The 16596-nt window shown below is 40.0% G+C and overlaps 1 pseudogene; it reads left to right on the top strand.

Annotated features, from left to right (window-relative positions):
• The first annotated feature begins 13188 nt into the window (after positions 1-13188).
• LOC149199188 (uncharacterized) overlaps positions 13189-16596 on the top strand; it is a 262651-nt pseudogene continuing 259243 nt past the window's right edge.

Below are 16596 nucleotides of genomic sequence, written 5' to 3'. Positions count from 1 at the left end.
TCTGATTTCTCTATTGGATTTCCTTCCAGTTCTTTTTGGGTGGTCAAGAGAGGTGAGAAGATCTTTAGACAAAGTTCGAGTGATTATTCGATCAAAGGAGGGAGGAGGAGGGCTAAGGGAGAGAATGGGAGAGGTAGGGGAGGGAAGGGGAGAAGAGGGGGGGAGGGAGAAGGGGAGGAGGGAAGATCAGAGTCCTCAAGAGGACTAAAGGGGTTTGAAACCAAGAGAGCAGAGGAGAGGGGAGGGGGAATAGACACAAGCCTTAAAGAAGAGGGGGGGAGGGAAGAGAGGAGTTAGATGGAACTGGAATAGAGGGAGTAGAAGAGGGAGAATGAGGAGGAATATTAGAAGGAAGAAGGGAGGCAGGAGAAGGTTGAATGGAGGTTTTTTTAACTGTCTTTTTCTTCTTAACTTGCTCCCATTTTGGGTCCTGAGTTTCTGTTTCTTTCATTTCTTGTTTTTAGAGAATCTATTAGCGAAATGACCATATTCATGACATACCTTGAATTTGAATGGGATTTTTTCATAGTCCAGCTATTGAATGTGCACCCAACTATCTACTTTGATCTTGACTGCTTTCAGTAGCCCTTTCCCCAAGTCGACTTCCACACATATTCTTGTGCATGCATGCATATTTTCCTTTGGCTCACTTCTGTCAATGTATTTTCCAACTGCATTTCCTATTTCTTTAACTGATTCATCTCCCCAGCAATGAAGTGGTATATGGGGAAGCCTCACCCAAATTGGCACTTCATTTGGCACATCCAGCACTGGATCGAAATCAGTGTCCACCTGTTAAGATATAGACCCCCTGAATCCATGAAATATGGGTCATTTCTGAAGATTAGATCTTTGTCATCTTTTGTTATGAAATGAAATGTGTAGTATCCTCTACCGCAGGACCTTGTTGATATTTTCCCTTTGATGGAGGAGGCCCAGTTTCTTTCTACCCACTTAAGAACAAAGCCGGGAGATGGCCAAAGGCCAGCGAACTATCCTACCAGTCCTCACTTAGAGAGAGAAAGAGCAACATGACGAGGAAGGGAAGGAGGTAGTATTATTTCAAGCATTTCATCTATTTTCTTCACCAACTTAGATATAGAAGGCCTGGTTCGTGAGGGACATAAGGAGGAGAGAAAAGAGGCAAAAGCTTTTTCATTTTCTCCCTACTAAGCAGAAGTTTCAGAGGATGAGACTGGGACCGGGTTGCCATCTGGAGGAGGCTCCAGCGGAGCCATCATCAGCCAGATTTAGGGTAGAACACATCGGGAGCAGGAGGCCCTGTGTCACACTCCCAATTCTTTTTTCATTAAATTGGCTGGGTACGGCACTGCCTAAGTAATTAACATTCACCATTGTTATCTTACTTTATGAACTACGCCTTAACATTCATCATTATACATGAATAACATATTAATGTGCGGAATCCATTAATATCAAGACATCAACAATATAGAATGGCAAGAGAACAACATCGCATGTAAAATCGATCTCTTATTATATGAGAGAATTTTTACAAATGACCGGGAGTATAAATCAACCGGCATTACACCCGAGTCGGGCGCCCACCCGTACAAGACCGCATGGTGGTCTCACCACAACCCAACAATATACATAACAACACAAGTTTTTTTGCCAAGATGGACGGGCGCGCTCGTGTATTGCCCTCATCCAAAATAAAACCAAAACCTGTTAAGTCATTCGCCGAGTGGATGCTTTAGCATGCCCTCCACCCGCGCCCACAACCGTGTCAAACTTCGTGCAAGACTTGGTAGACTTCGCCCGGTGGGCGGGCGCATAGTGCTGCGCCTCATTGCGGCTCCTCCTTCCTACTTTGCACCTCTTGTTTGTTGGTTGAAGATCGAACGATCAGTGATGAAATGCCAAACTCCTCCGTGCATTTATATGCCTCCTTCTGTGGAGGTCGCGCCCTCGGCTGACCCTTCCACTTATCTCCCAACCGTGCATTCCTTAAACATCTTCGCCTTTTGTGTGGGTCGGCCTGCCCATGGCGCGGGACCGCCCACCAACAATCGTTCGTTGTTTGTCTTTTCTCGATCGGCTTGTGGTGTGAGCTTCCCCCAGCTGGCCTTATAAATTCAGAACGCCAACTCGTCCACATAATAATATATCGCACCCTTGGTCGCTCCTCCGCGTTTCATGACTTAGTCGCTTCGCACGGCGAGTGGAGGGCACGCCCGATTGTCTACCAACCGCAGGGCGTTACATCCTCCCCCACTCGAAATCATTATCACCCTCGACAATCCTGACTGCCTCAGTATCTTCCGTTCATACTTTGCAATCTTCTTCTTCCATCTCCAAAGCGAGTCCTCCGATTCCCAACTTTCCTCCTTCGGTGCATTCTTCCATCTGACAAGATACTCCCGTTTCATGTGGCAACCAATCCCTGTAGTTCTGTAACTCAAAATCTTATCCAACTCCAGTCCTGGCTTGTCCACAATCCCGGTTGGTCCTCTCGGTGGTTCAGCTCTCTCTGGATGATCAGCATCAAGTCTGCATCTCTTTAACTGACTCATGTGAAAAACTGGATGCTTCATGTGCATATGGTGTGGAAGCTCCAGCTCATAAGCAACTTCCCCCACTCTCTTCTTCACTTGGAATGGTCCTTGATACTTCCGTGTTAGTTTGCTTGTAGTCCCCTTGGCTGGCTGAAACTGCTCCCCGGTAATCCTGAGAAACACCATATCCCCCACACTAAAGTGCACATCCCGTCTTCCTCGATCAGCCCATTTCTTCATTCTCATCACAGCTTCGTGCAAGCGCAACCGTGCCAACTCCAGGGTCTCATCCCAAGCCTTCATGAACTTCTTCTCATGAGGACTCCTCAAAAAACCTCCTGTCACTACAGTATGTGGTGCAACCAACATCTGCCCATTCACCAACTCAAATGGACTGTACCCCGTCGCAGAACTCTTTCAAATATTGTAGCTGAACTGAGTAATATCCAAGAGTTCAGGCCAATTCTTCTGATCAGTCGTCACATAATGTCTCAAGTAATCCTCTAGCAATGCGTTGATCCTATCGGTCTGTCCATCTGTCTGCGGATGGTAACTCGAACTCATCAACAACGTTGTCCTGACTAACTTGAACAATTTGCTCCAAAATTTGCGTGTAAAACATGGATCTCTATCCGACACGATGCTTAATGGCATCCCCCAATACTTCACTATGTTCTTAAAGAACAACTCCGCAGTCTGCTCAGCTCCACAAGGCATCTTTGTTGGAATAAAGACAACATACTTGGAAAAACGATCAACCATGACCATAATCCCATTATACCCGTGAACCTGTGGCAACTGAGAAATGAAGTCCATCAAGACACTCATCCATGGCCTCTCAGGAATCGGTAAAGGCTGCAATAGTCCTCCTTGCCTCTGATTATCCGATTTGTCCTGCTAACAAATGATGCACGTATGTACATACTCCTCCACATCCTCTCGCATCTTCTCCCAAAATAATCCTCTCTCCAACAATGCCAAAGAACGACGCTGCCCTTGGTGGCCAGCCCATGGTGAGTCTTGGCACTCCTTCAAAAGGTGCCTCCTGAGTCCAGATGACTTTGGAACATAGAGTCAGTTTCCAAAGAACAAGAACTCGTCTTGTAGAAAGAACTTTCGTGTCCTCCCCTCCTTTATCTGCTTCACTATATTCTGCGCCAAAGTATCAGTTTCAACACTTTCCTTGAGCTTATTCTGCATCTCTTCTGACATCTGAACTCGACTCCTACTCCTTTCTGCCCGGTCTTCTCCTTCCAATGCTGCAAGTTGTCCCTTCCTGCTAAGGGCATCTGCTACCGCATTGTGTCTTCCCGGTCTATACTCGATAGTCATGTCGAATTCTGCCAAGAAGTCCTGCCAACGAGCTTGCTTTGCAGAAAGCTTCGGTTGTGATGCAAAATAACTTGCTGCAATGTTGTCAGTCTTGACAACAAACGACTTCCCAATCAGGTAATGCCTCCACACATGAAGACAGTGAATGATTGCAGTCATCTCCTTCTCATGAACTGGATACCTTCGTTCTCTATCCTGCAACTTCCGACTCTCATACGCCACTGGATGCCCATCCTGCATAAGAACCCCTCCTATGGAAAAATTCGAAGCATCAGTGTGTACCTCAAATGGTCTCTCGAAGTCAGGCAACTTCAGTATCGGTGTTGTAACCATCCTCTTCTTCAAGTCATCAAATGCCTTTTGACATTTATCCGTCCAACTCCATCTCTTGTCTTTCTTCAATAGGTCTATCAGTGATGATGTTACCTTGGAGTACCCCTCTACAAACTTCCGTTGGTAGTTGGTCATGCCCAAAAACACCCTCATCTCATGGACATTCTTCGGTTCAACCTAGTCCTCGATCGCCTTCACTCTGCTCGGCTCCATCCATATGTACCCTTGACCAACAATATGTCCAAGGAACAAAATCTCGGTCTGAGTGAACACACACTTAGACTTCTTCAAGAACAACTGATTTTCCCTCAGTGCCTCGAACACCATCGCCAAGTGCTTCTTATGATCCTCCATGTTGTCACTGTACACCACTATATCGTCCAAGTATACTACTACGAACGAATCCAAGTATGGTCGTAGGACATCATTCATCAAAGTTCAAAACGTAGCAGGAGCATTACACAACCCGAATGGCATAACAAGGAACTCAAAGCTACCATACCTTGTTACTATCGCGGTCTTCTTTTTGTCTCCTTCAGCTATTCGCACTTGATAATACCCATGCCTCAAGTCCAGCTTGGAAAAAACTCGGGCTTTCGCAAGCTTGTCAAAGCAATCAACAGCCAATGGCAAAGGATACATGTTCCTTACCGTCTGCTTGTTTAATGTACGGTAATCACAGCACATCCGTAGATCATTCAAATCCTTCTTCCGCTGGAACAATACCGAAGCTCCATAGGGGGACCTTGAAGGTCTGATGAAACTTGCATCAGCTAACTCCTTTAGCTGTCATTTCAATTCCTCCAACTCAGGTCCTGACAATGATAAGGTGCTTTAGCCGGGGGTTGCTTTCCTGGCTGAAGCTCAATGCTATGGTCCATTGCATGCCACACCTTGGTGGAAGCTTCTTTGGTAGCTCATCAGGCATCAAATCCGCATATTTGGCTAGTACCTCAGAAATCTCGGCTGGAACAGGCATCCCCACTCCATCACCTTCGACTCCCTTGAACATCACCGCATATGTCTCCATATCTGACTCCTTCATAGCCTTCTCCAAACTTAGTGCAGAAACATGTTGCACCTTGACTTCCCTTCTTTGCCTATGAGTGGGCAAAGTCCAAGTTTGTGATTGTCCAACCAGCACCACTTCATCAAAGAAGGGGACAACAATAGCCCTGTTGCCCTTCAATAAATCTTATCCGAGTATCATATCAAAGTCGTTCATCTCCATCACTGTGAAGTCCAACTGACCCTTCCAGTCTTTTATCTACACAGGCACCTCGTGTGCCAACCTCGCCACCTTAGCTCTAGAGTTCACTGCCTTGACTTCCACATTCGATGGGAAGATCATCAGTCCAACCTCTTTTTCCAACCGTGTCGTCATGAAGTTATGAGTGGCCCCCGTGTCCATCAGAGCTTGAATGGTCTTGCCATGAACCATCAAGTCCACGAAACCCAGACTGTTCATCCACGATTTCTCCATAACTTTTCCCTGCATACATGTCTGTTCTCTGCTTCCGTCAAGCTTCTTCAACCCTAAATCAGCTTCACCTGTCACGAGCAACCCTGCTCTGATACCACCTGTCACGCCCCCAATTCTTTTTTCGTTAAATTGGCCGGGTGCGGCACCGCCTAAGTAATTAACATTCACCATTGTTATCTTACGTTACGAACTACGCCTTAACATTCATCATTATACATGAATAACATATTAATGTGTGGAATCCATTAATATCAAGACATCAACAATATAGAACGGCAAGAGAACAACATCACATGTAAAATCGATCTTTTATTATATGAGAGAATTTTTACAAATGACTGGGAGTATAACTCAACAGGCGTTGCACCCAAGTCGGGCGCCCACCCGTGCAAGACCACACGGTGGTCTCACCACAACCCAACAATATACATAACAACATAAGTTTTTTTGCCAAGATGGACGAGCGCGCCCGTGCATGGCCCTCGTCCAAAATACAACCAAAACCTGTTAAGTCATTCGACGAGCAGACGCCTTAGAACGCCCTCCACCTGCGCCCACAACTGTGTCAAACTTCTTGCAAGACTTCGGGTAGACTTCGCCCGGCGGGCGGGCGCATAGTGCTGCGCCTCACTGCGGCTCCTCCTTCCTACTTCGCACCTCTTGTTTGTTGGCTGAAGATCGAACAATTGGTGATGAAATGCCAAACTCCTCCGCGCATTTATATGCCTCCTTGTGTGGAGGTCGTGCCCTCGGTCGACCCTTCCACTTATCTCCCAACCGTGCATTCCTTAAACATCTTTGCGTTTTGTGTGGGTCGGACCGCCCATGGTGTGGGACTGCCCACCAACAATCGTTCGTTGCTTGTCTTTGCTTAGTCGGCTTGTGGTGCGAGATTCCCCGAGCTCGCCTTATAAATTCAGAACGCCAACTCGTCCACATAACAATATGTCGTGCCCTTGGTCGCTCCTCCACGTTTCATGACTTAGTCGCTTCGCACGACGGGTGGAGGGCGTGCCCGGTTGTCTGCCAACTGCAGGGCATTACACCCTGGATGCTAAGAGAAAAGACGTGCTCAGATTTTAAAAAAAAATTCAAAACGAGAGAAGCACATTAAAATAATTAGTTATTTAACTTTTTAATTATATAATTAAAATTACAATTATTAAATAAGCTACACTAAAAAAAAATATCATAAAAAAACCCTATGTAATTTAATTTATTTAATTTTATAATTATATAATTATAATTAAAATTAAAATTATTAATTATTTATATTTATATTTTTATAATTTTAATTATTCTAAAAGTTGCACTTATATTTTTTAGTTTTATTATTAATTTTATACGAATATAAAATAATAAGATAAGACATAATAAAGCAATATTTAAAACATTGTAAAAAACATATCTTCTAAAACAACTCTCAATTTAAAATAATTAATTAAAAATAAATTAATAAATAATAATTAAAAATTATCTAAATTAAAAAGCTAATTATAAATCAACTACTATATACACTATTTCATTATAAATATACAAATAACACTATTAATCAAATTTAAAATTTACTTTATTACAAATATAAAGATTCATTTTAATTGGTGCTAGGAAATTTTAATTTTTTAAAATACAATTTATCTTAATTATATATATATATATATATATATATATATATATATATATATATTAAATAACTTTATAACATCTCTTCTCCCTACTATTTGAACTTCTATTCTCGTAAAATTTCTCTTTCTCAAATCGAATTATCCAATGTTTACAAATTTCGATCCCCTTGTTTACCGATTTTTAAATGTGGATTTTGATTAACACTATAGTTTGTAATAATATTTACTTCCGACCAAGGTCGTGTGCCTAAGCTATATGTATATATTCAGTGGATATACATCACTTCCATAATCGTCCTCTACGATCCTACCAGCGCTTTACCGACAGCGTTTTTGTCACCATACTTCATAAGCACTGAAGTTTACTGCTCATTGTTAAATATAGCTACTAACAGCCCAAAGATCATCAACACCAAATATTTCACATTCAGAACTTAATATGTTGTTTAAGATGACATACCTTGACTAACAGCGGAAGTTGTAATGGCTGCCATCTTTTGTCTTCTGTCTTCTGTCTTCTTCTCAGAATTCGGTTTCTCTCCTCTTGCCCTCACTTCCTTATGTGTTTCTTGATGGAGAAGAATACAACTCTTGTGTGGGAGAGAGAGGACCCAATCCTTTATATTTTTAACTTTAAATCTGGTACGTCCATCATATACCAATTCAACGCTTTAATGCTTTAATCCTTTAATGCTTTAATGCTTTAATGCTTTTAATTATGGAATGACTTAATTAGTTGGGTCACATTAAGATTTAGAAACTTCCATTTAATTTCTAACATTCTCCCACTTGACCCGACTATTCATAATATTAAGCGTTGAACATCATACTATGATAAATTGCTGAGAGTTATGGCGGTTGTGCACTATTAATTCAATGCATTCCCTTCCATATACTACAATACCAGCAATCCATCAATTCATACTCATAATTTATATAAAACAGCATAATGGTCCACATAATGTCTTATATCATAATGATTAAACATAATATCTTTATAAGACTCTTTCTTGTTTAAAATTACATAAAATACGTACTACTTCATTAAAACAAGAGACACATAATTGTATATCAGAAACACATAAAAGAGCTCAGAATGTCACACATCAATTATTATTAATACAACCAAGACCCATTCTTTGAACATGTTCCTTAAATTGTCTTGGTTGTAACCCTTTCGTCAAAGGGTCTGTAATCATAAGTTCTGTCCTGATGTGCATGATTGACATTCTTTGTTTCTGAACCTCATCTTTCACAACAAGATACTTCAGTTCTATATGTTTGGCACCTTTAGAGTACTTGTCGCTCTTTGAGAAAAATACTGCTGCAGAGTTATCACAATAAATTTTCAGCGGCTTGCTAATGGTGTCGACAACCGCAAGTCCTAAAATAAAGTTCCGCAACCATAATGCATGAATTGTGGCTTCAAAACATGCCACAAATTCTGCCTCCATAGTGGATGAAGCAACGATAGTCTGTTTCGCACTTTTCCATGATATGGCACCTTGAGCAAACATAAACAGGTAACCAAAAGTCGATTTTCTAGTATCGATGCATCCAGCAAAATCTGAATCGCTATATCCAATCACATGGGATGCCTCTCCCATATCTTTCATTTCAGAGTTCGTCGAGAGAAATTCCTTAGTCTCATGCAATATACTTAAATTATTTGCAGCAAGCAAGATGTCATTAACATAAAGGACCAGAAAAATAAATTTGCTCCCACTGATCTTTTGGTATATACAGTGATCAACCGTATTTTCCTTAAAACGAAAAGATGTAATAATGGTATTGAACTTAATATACCATTGCTGGGATGCTTGTTTAAGCCCATATATTGACTTCTTAAGTTTACACACCAATTGTTCTTTACCTTCTACAGAAAAACCCTCAGGTTGATCCATATAAACATCCTCATCAAGATCTCCATTCAGAAAGGTTGTTTTCACATCCATTTGATGCAACTCCAAATCATAATGAGCTACTAATGCCATTATTATTCTTAGTGAGTCCCGAAACAGGAGAAAATGTCTCCTTGTAATCAACACCATCTTTCTGAGTGTAACCCTTAGCAACAAGTCTAGCTTTATACCGTTCGATATTACCACTAGAGTCGTGTTTGGTTTTAAAAACCCATTTACATCCGATTCTTTTACAACCATGTGGTAACTCAACGAGATCCCAAACTTCATTCTGTTGCATGGATTTCATTTCTTCTTTCATGGCATTAATCCATTCCTTTGACTCTTTACTTTCTACAGCATGTGAAAACGAAACTGGATCCTTATTGATTCCAATATCATAATCTGATTCTTGCATATAAACCACATAATCATCAGAAATAGCTGACCTACGATTTCTTTGAGGTCTTCTTAATGCTACTTGTTGTGGTTCATGCATATCAGTATTATGTAAGTCATTTCCTTCAGGAAGTACTTCTTCATTTATATGTTGTTCATTATCATCATGCTGTTCTACAACAGTTGGAACAACATTTGGAGTAATAGTAGATGGAGGAACTATTCTAGGCAATGTAACATTTACCCTTGTTTCCTTTATTTCTACTATTTCTCTTCTAGTACTCCCACTGACTTCACCATTCTCAATGAATCTTGCATTACCAGTTTCTACAATTCTTGGACTATGATTAGGACAGTAAAACACATACCCTTTAGATTTCTCAGGGTAACCTAAAAAATACCCACTGATCGTTCGAGAATCTAATTTCTTTTCATGTGGATTATAAATTCTCGCTTCCGCTGGACAACCCCAAAAATGCAAGTGTCTTAAGCTAGGTTTCCTGTTAGTCCATAACTCAAAAGGAGTCTTTTGAACAGCTTTACTAGGAACCCTATTCAACAAATAGTTAGCGGTTTTGAGAGCATACGACCACAAATTCTTAGGTAGTGTAGAATCTGACATCATACTCCTAATCATATCCATTAACGTCCTATTGCGCCTTTCTGCTACACCATTTTGCTGTGGTGTACCTGGCATTGTGTATTGTGCACATATGCCATGACTTTCGAGGAATTTTGCAAATGGACCTGGACACTGGCCTGACTCATCATATTTACCATAATATTCACCACCTCTATCAGACCTTATGATTTTCACCTTTTTATCTAATTGCCTCTCAACTTCCTTTACAAACGTCTCAAGGACATTCACAGATTGAGATTTTTCATGAAGCAAATAGACATAACCATAACGGGAAAAATCGTCAATGAAAGTGATGAAATACTTTTCTCCATTAAAGGCTGGAGTGTCCATAGGTCCGCAAATATCAGTGTGTATTATTTCAAGAAGCTGGCTGCTTCTAGTGGCTCCTTTCTTATTATGTTTGGTTTGTTTACCTTTAATACAATCCACACATAATTCTAGATCACTAAAGTCCAAATTTGACAAAATTTCATTACTTACTAATCTCATCATTCTTTCTTTGGATATATGACCTAGTCGTTTATGCCACAAGAAAGCAGAATTTTCATTCAACCTGCTACGTTTACATCCAACATTATTTACTACATTCAACAAGGAATTCGCATAAGTGTCATTCAGTTTCAATTTATATAAACCATCAATTAGAATACCAAAACCAACATTATCAGTATTCTTATATAAATCAAAACAACCAGATCCAATCACACATCTAAAACCAGAAATATCCAATTTACTTGCGGAAATAAGGTTTCTAGATAATGAAGGTACATAAAGGGTACTGTACAAGTCTAATACATATCCACTTTCTAGAATTAGACGATAAGTCCCAATGCCTTCAATTGAAGATTTCATTCCGTTTCCCATAAAGAGAAAATGATCTTCATTTGGATTTATGGTTCGGATTGTAAGAAATCCCTGCATATTGTTGGAAACATGAGTTGTAGCACCAGTATCAAGCCACCATGTATTAATAGGAACTTCAACTAAATTTGATTCAAAACATACGAAAGATAGACATCCTGCAAATCGAAAATGAAATAACTATAAGCTCATAACTAACGCGATTCAGATGTAGACATAATAGTATAATATAGCACTCCTTTGGGTAGATACTATCTTATACTTAACATAATTAAATACCAAAACATAAGTAGATAATAAATATATTTAATTAAATAGAACTGACATCTTTGGATGATCAATATTTATTTAATCAAAATATCTGTCAAACCTCATCATGTCAACTAGTTATAGAACTAGACTTTCCTTTGGGTAAGTTCTCAGGTTCTATCATTAGTGACGCCAGTTCTTAATTGGTATTATTATAACTGGCAATTTCTATCAATAATCATTATGTCACTTATGCACTAAATGATTATTCTGATTTTGACCACTTTGGTGATTAACAAAATCATAAATCTCATGTGCATAAATAATTTATAACACATACCTTATGCAAAACAACATTCTGATTTTGACCACTTTGGTGATTAACAAAATCATAAATCTCATGTGCATAAATAATTTATAACACATACCTTATGCAAAACAATCAGTCATAGAGCAATTACTTTTATGCCTAAAATTTCAAACAATTATTTTGGATTTCCATTACTGGAAAGGCATACGAATGCGTCATTCAAACAACAGATTGGACTTTCATTACCGGATCGGGATTCTTTATGCCGGAAACACATGAATGGTTCATTCAAACAACAGATTGGACATGCATTTCCGAAAAGGCATTCTTTATTTCACTGCAAGTGTAACACTGTCAATTACAGCATTTCAACTGTTGAAATTCGTCCATCTTCAACTACGAAACCTTTTAGGACAGATAAAGGCAAATTTTATGCAGCCTTTTGTTTCATTTAAACACTAGCACACTTACAACCTTTTTTTACAGAATAAATTTGAATCATTACGCCTTAGACACATACAACACGAACCAAAAAGACGATGCTTAAGGCTAAACATTCCGAAAAGTGTAAATATTTCGCGAGAACGAGACAATACTCAAAAAACTAAACTCTTAAAAACCGAATCTGAATACGGAGACTTCCTTGGCACAGTAATGGGAGATATGACGGAATCCTCTTACTCCACACAAACCGTGCAAATCGCACAACATATAGGGCATTCCCCACAACCGATTTTTCTAACAGAAATCACGGAAAACGGTTATTTGTTCAGTCTTTCGAATGCATACACAGAGGGATCACTTTATAAGTGCACACAACGACCTAGGGAAATCAATGAAAACATGACGTGGCTAGACTGGGGAGAAACCCATACCCACTACTTATTTCACCGTGGTTCAAGGAACATAAATGAGTCAAGCATTAATTCAAGCTGCATCTGGTATTGTTATCTTGATTAATCCATTTGGATGAAAGCGCTTGAATCAAAAGGCCGACACGCAAATATGGGGTTTATGTGTCACCACAGAGGACAGCGTATTTTCGTCAAGCCATGAACAGATCAATTGCATAGGAAATATTTAGTTATTGATTGTGGCTCTGATACCAAATGTTAAATATAGCTACTAACAGCCCAAAGATCATCAACACCAAATATTTCACATTCAGAACTTAATATGTTGTTTAAGATGACATACCTTGACTAACAGCGGAAGTTGTAATGGCTGCCATCTTCTGTCTTCTGTCTTCTGTCTTCTTCTCAGAATTCGGTTTCTCTCCTGTTGCCCTCACTTCCTTATGTGTTTCTTGATGGAGAAGAATACAACTCTTGTGTGGGAGAGAGAGGACCCAATCCTTTATATTTTTAACTTTAAATCTGGTACGTCCATCATATACCAATTCAACGCTTTAATGCTTTAATCCTTTAATGCTTTAATGCTTTAATGATTTAATGCTTTTAATTATGGAATGACTTAATTAGTTGGGTCACATTAAGATTTAGAAACTTCCATTTAATTTCTAACACTCATCTGATGGAAGAAGACTTCGTCGACGCTCCTGAAGAATGCACCATTAAGGAGGTGGCACCTGCACTCATTGCTCTACATCCTCTGAACAAGTCCGTGGTGGTTGCTGTTGGCCCAGAGCTTTGTATTTTTTATTTAGTGTGAGTACTAATGTGCTTATTATGTACCAATGGCACGCTTTCAATATTATTTAAGTTCTTTAACATCTTGGTAATTTCATTTTTTCTTTTAATCCCCGGAATTTATATATTTCTAGTACTGTCTGTTGGAAATACTGAGAGCTCTGTTGGAAATACTGAGAGGGGGTGAATCAGTATTTCTTACTATTTTTTTTTATTTTTTATTTTTAATTGTTCTAGTGATTGCCAACAACATATATAGATATGTGTATGTATACACAAAACACAGAAATCAACAGCTGTAATTAATGCTTTTATTAAAACTCAAAACAGTGCAATGAAATAAATACAATAGAAGTATAAATCTGATTGTGAATAGTTGCCAAGCTCCAACTTGGACTTCAGTGAGGCTCCAACCTCCAGAGCACCAACTCTGTTTTGCAGTGGTCCTGCACTTAGGAGCACCTACCCCCAATGACTTCTGTCCAGTTCAGTTCTGAGGCTCCAACCTCTTGGGCTCCAACCCAACCTTGGTATAAACAGGTATGCTGCTGCACACTATTCAGCTGAGATTGTCTCACTCTTGCTCTCCTGCCTCTGCTGCTTCTACTGCCTCTACAGCCTCTGCTACTTCTACTACCTCACACTCTGGTTCTTCACCACACCAACAGCAACAACAGTTCTCTGTTTTTACTGTTTTATACATTCTCATACCTTTGTCCATTCGTTTCCACTTACTCAATGGCTCTTTGGCTTCCTCCTCGCTCGCTTGAGCTTCGGCTTCCTCAACACTCGCTCGACCTTCCGGCTTCCCTCCTCCATTCGCTTTATCTTCCTCATGATTACCTTCGATTGGTGGTGTCACGAAAATATAATGTCGTCGCGGAGGTGTTTCAGCAACGTGGAAATATAATGTCGTCGCGGAGGTGTTTCAGCAACGCCGAAACTGGTGTTTCAGCAACGCTGAAACTGGTGTATCGGCAAATTTTTCACAAGTGTCGGTGTTTCAGCAACGGAGAAATTGGTGTTTCAACAATTTTTCTCCAAGTGTTTCAACAGTGTTCAACAGCTGCAGCAGCCTTCACTAGTGTTCACCAGCAACTTAAGTGTTGGTGTTTCAGCAATGGAGAAATTGGTGTTTCAGCAACTTTTCTCCAAGTGTTTCAACAGTGTTCAACAGCTGCAGCAGCCTTCACCAGTGTTCACCAGCAACTTCATACAACGCTTAACTACCTCTACTCCTCTTGGCTCCTCTTGGCTCTGTGTGCTCCTCTTCTTTGGCTCTGTCTCCTTCCTTGAATATTGCCATATTGACATCAATGACAATCTGTGTCCAACAATCTCCCCCTTTGTTATTGATGGCAATATTCTTCTGCTCTCTCTCTCCCCCTTTGACATCAATGGCAAAGGAATGCATACAGACTCCCCCTGTCAACCTGCTCCCCCTGTCCTGCTACATCTTTATGAACGAACTTGAGTGATGATAAAGAAATAACCCCCATCTTTTGACGCAGATGTTTGAATGCTTCTCGAGGAAGAGGTTTTGTGAAAACATCAGCTATCTGCTCCTTAGTACTGATATATTCCAGGACAATGTTTTGTTTAGCTACTTGCTCACGGAGGAAATGATACTTGATTGGAATGTGTTTGGTTCTTGAGTGCATCACTGGATTTTTGCTGAGACTGATTGCACTTGTGTTGTCACAATAGACGGTAATTGGTTGATCTGTACATATGTCGAGATCTTTTAGAGCTTCCTTCATCCATAGTATCTGAGTACAACAGTCTGTTGCAGCAATATACTCGGCTTCGGCTGTGGATAATGATATGGATGACTGTTTTTTGCTGAGCCAGGATACCAAACAGTCTCCTAGGAAGAATGCATTTCCACTAGTACTTTTCTGATCATCTATACTTCCAGCCCAATCAGCATCGGTGTATGTAGTTACAGTCAGTGTTGAGTTCTTTGGGTACCAAAGACCGAAATCAGAAGTTCCCTTTAGATATCTGAGAATTCTTTTTACAGCTAATAAATGGGATTGTTTGGGAGCAGATTGAAATCTTCCCACCATTCCTACTGCTTGCATTATGTCTGGTCATGTAGCTGTTAAGTAAAGAAGGGCTCCGATCATTGACCTATAATGAGTTGCATCCACTAGAGGGGAGTCATCATCTTTGCTTAGTTTGCAGTTGGTGGTCATAGGTGTGCTCATGGGTGCACAGTCCTCCATTCCATATTTTTTTAGCATGTCTTTTAGATATTTGGTTTGAGATATACACAATCCTGCTCTGGTTTGAGATATTTGAAGTCCAAGGAAGTGGGACAGCTCTCCTATCATTGACATCTCAAACTCTTTTGACATGTTTTGAGAAAATTCATGGCTCATTTCATCATTATTACTAGCAAAAATCAGATCATCGACATAAACAAGAGCAGCTAGTAACTTACCTTGATCTGTCTTTATGTATAGATTACTTCCAGCCACTCCCTTTTTGAAGCCTTGTTGTTGTAGGTAGTGATCCAATCTTGCATACCAAGCTCTAGGAGCTTGTGTCAATCCATATAAATCCTTTTTCAACTTACAGACTAGGTCCTTTCCTGTTGTCAAATCAAAACCTTATGGCTGCTCCATGTAGACTTCCTCTTTGAGTTCCCCATTTAGAAATGCTGATTTCACATCCATTTGATAGATTTTGAATCCTTTTGAGCAAGAAAATGCTAAGAACATCCTGATAGCTTCTATACGGGCCACTAGTGCAAATGTCTCTTCAAAGTCAATTCCTTCAATTTGTGAATAGCCTTTGCAGACAAGTCTTGTCTTGTTTCCGATAACCTATCCTTCCTCATTCATTTTATTTTTGAACACCCATTTGGTTCCTATTATGTTTTTTTCCTTTGGACGAGGTACCAACTCCCATGTCTTGTTCTTCTCAATCTGGGACATTTCTTCTTCCATTGCTTTTACCCAATGAGGATCCTTACTTGCTTCTGCAAATGTTTCTGGTTCTATCATAGATAGGAGGGCAATGAATTTTCTCTTGGGTGAGGTTGTTATCCTTCTTCGGGTCTGCACACCTTCATCTCTATCACCAATGATTTGTTCTTCTGGATGGTATCTTTCAACATACTTCATCTTTGAAGGGGTATGAGGTGGTTCTCTTTTCTCTTCTTCTTCTTCATCATCTATCTCTTCTTCTTTAGGTTCTTCTTCTTCAAGGAGAAAGTCATCTTCATGTTCTTCAATTTCCTTTACTGGAAGTTCTTCATCAACCTTTACATCAATGCTTTCCACTA

Source organism: Pinus tabuliformis, chromosome 2_1 (genome assembly GCF_031772625.1).
Source record: "Pinus tabuliformis cultivar Carrire ecotype Pingquan chromosome 2_1, CPIR1, whole genome shotgun sequence".
NCBI classification, from domain to species: Eukaryota; Viridiplantae; Streptophyta; class Pinopsida; order Pinales; family Pinaceae; genus Pinus; species Pinus tabuliformis.
This window is presented reverse-complemented; position numbering and strand designations above follow the sequence as displayed.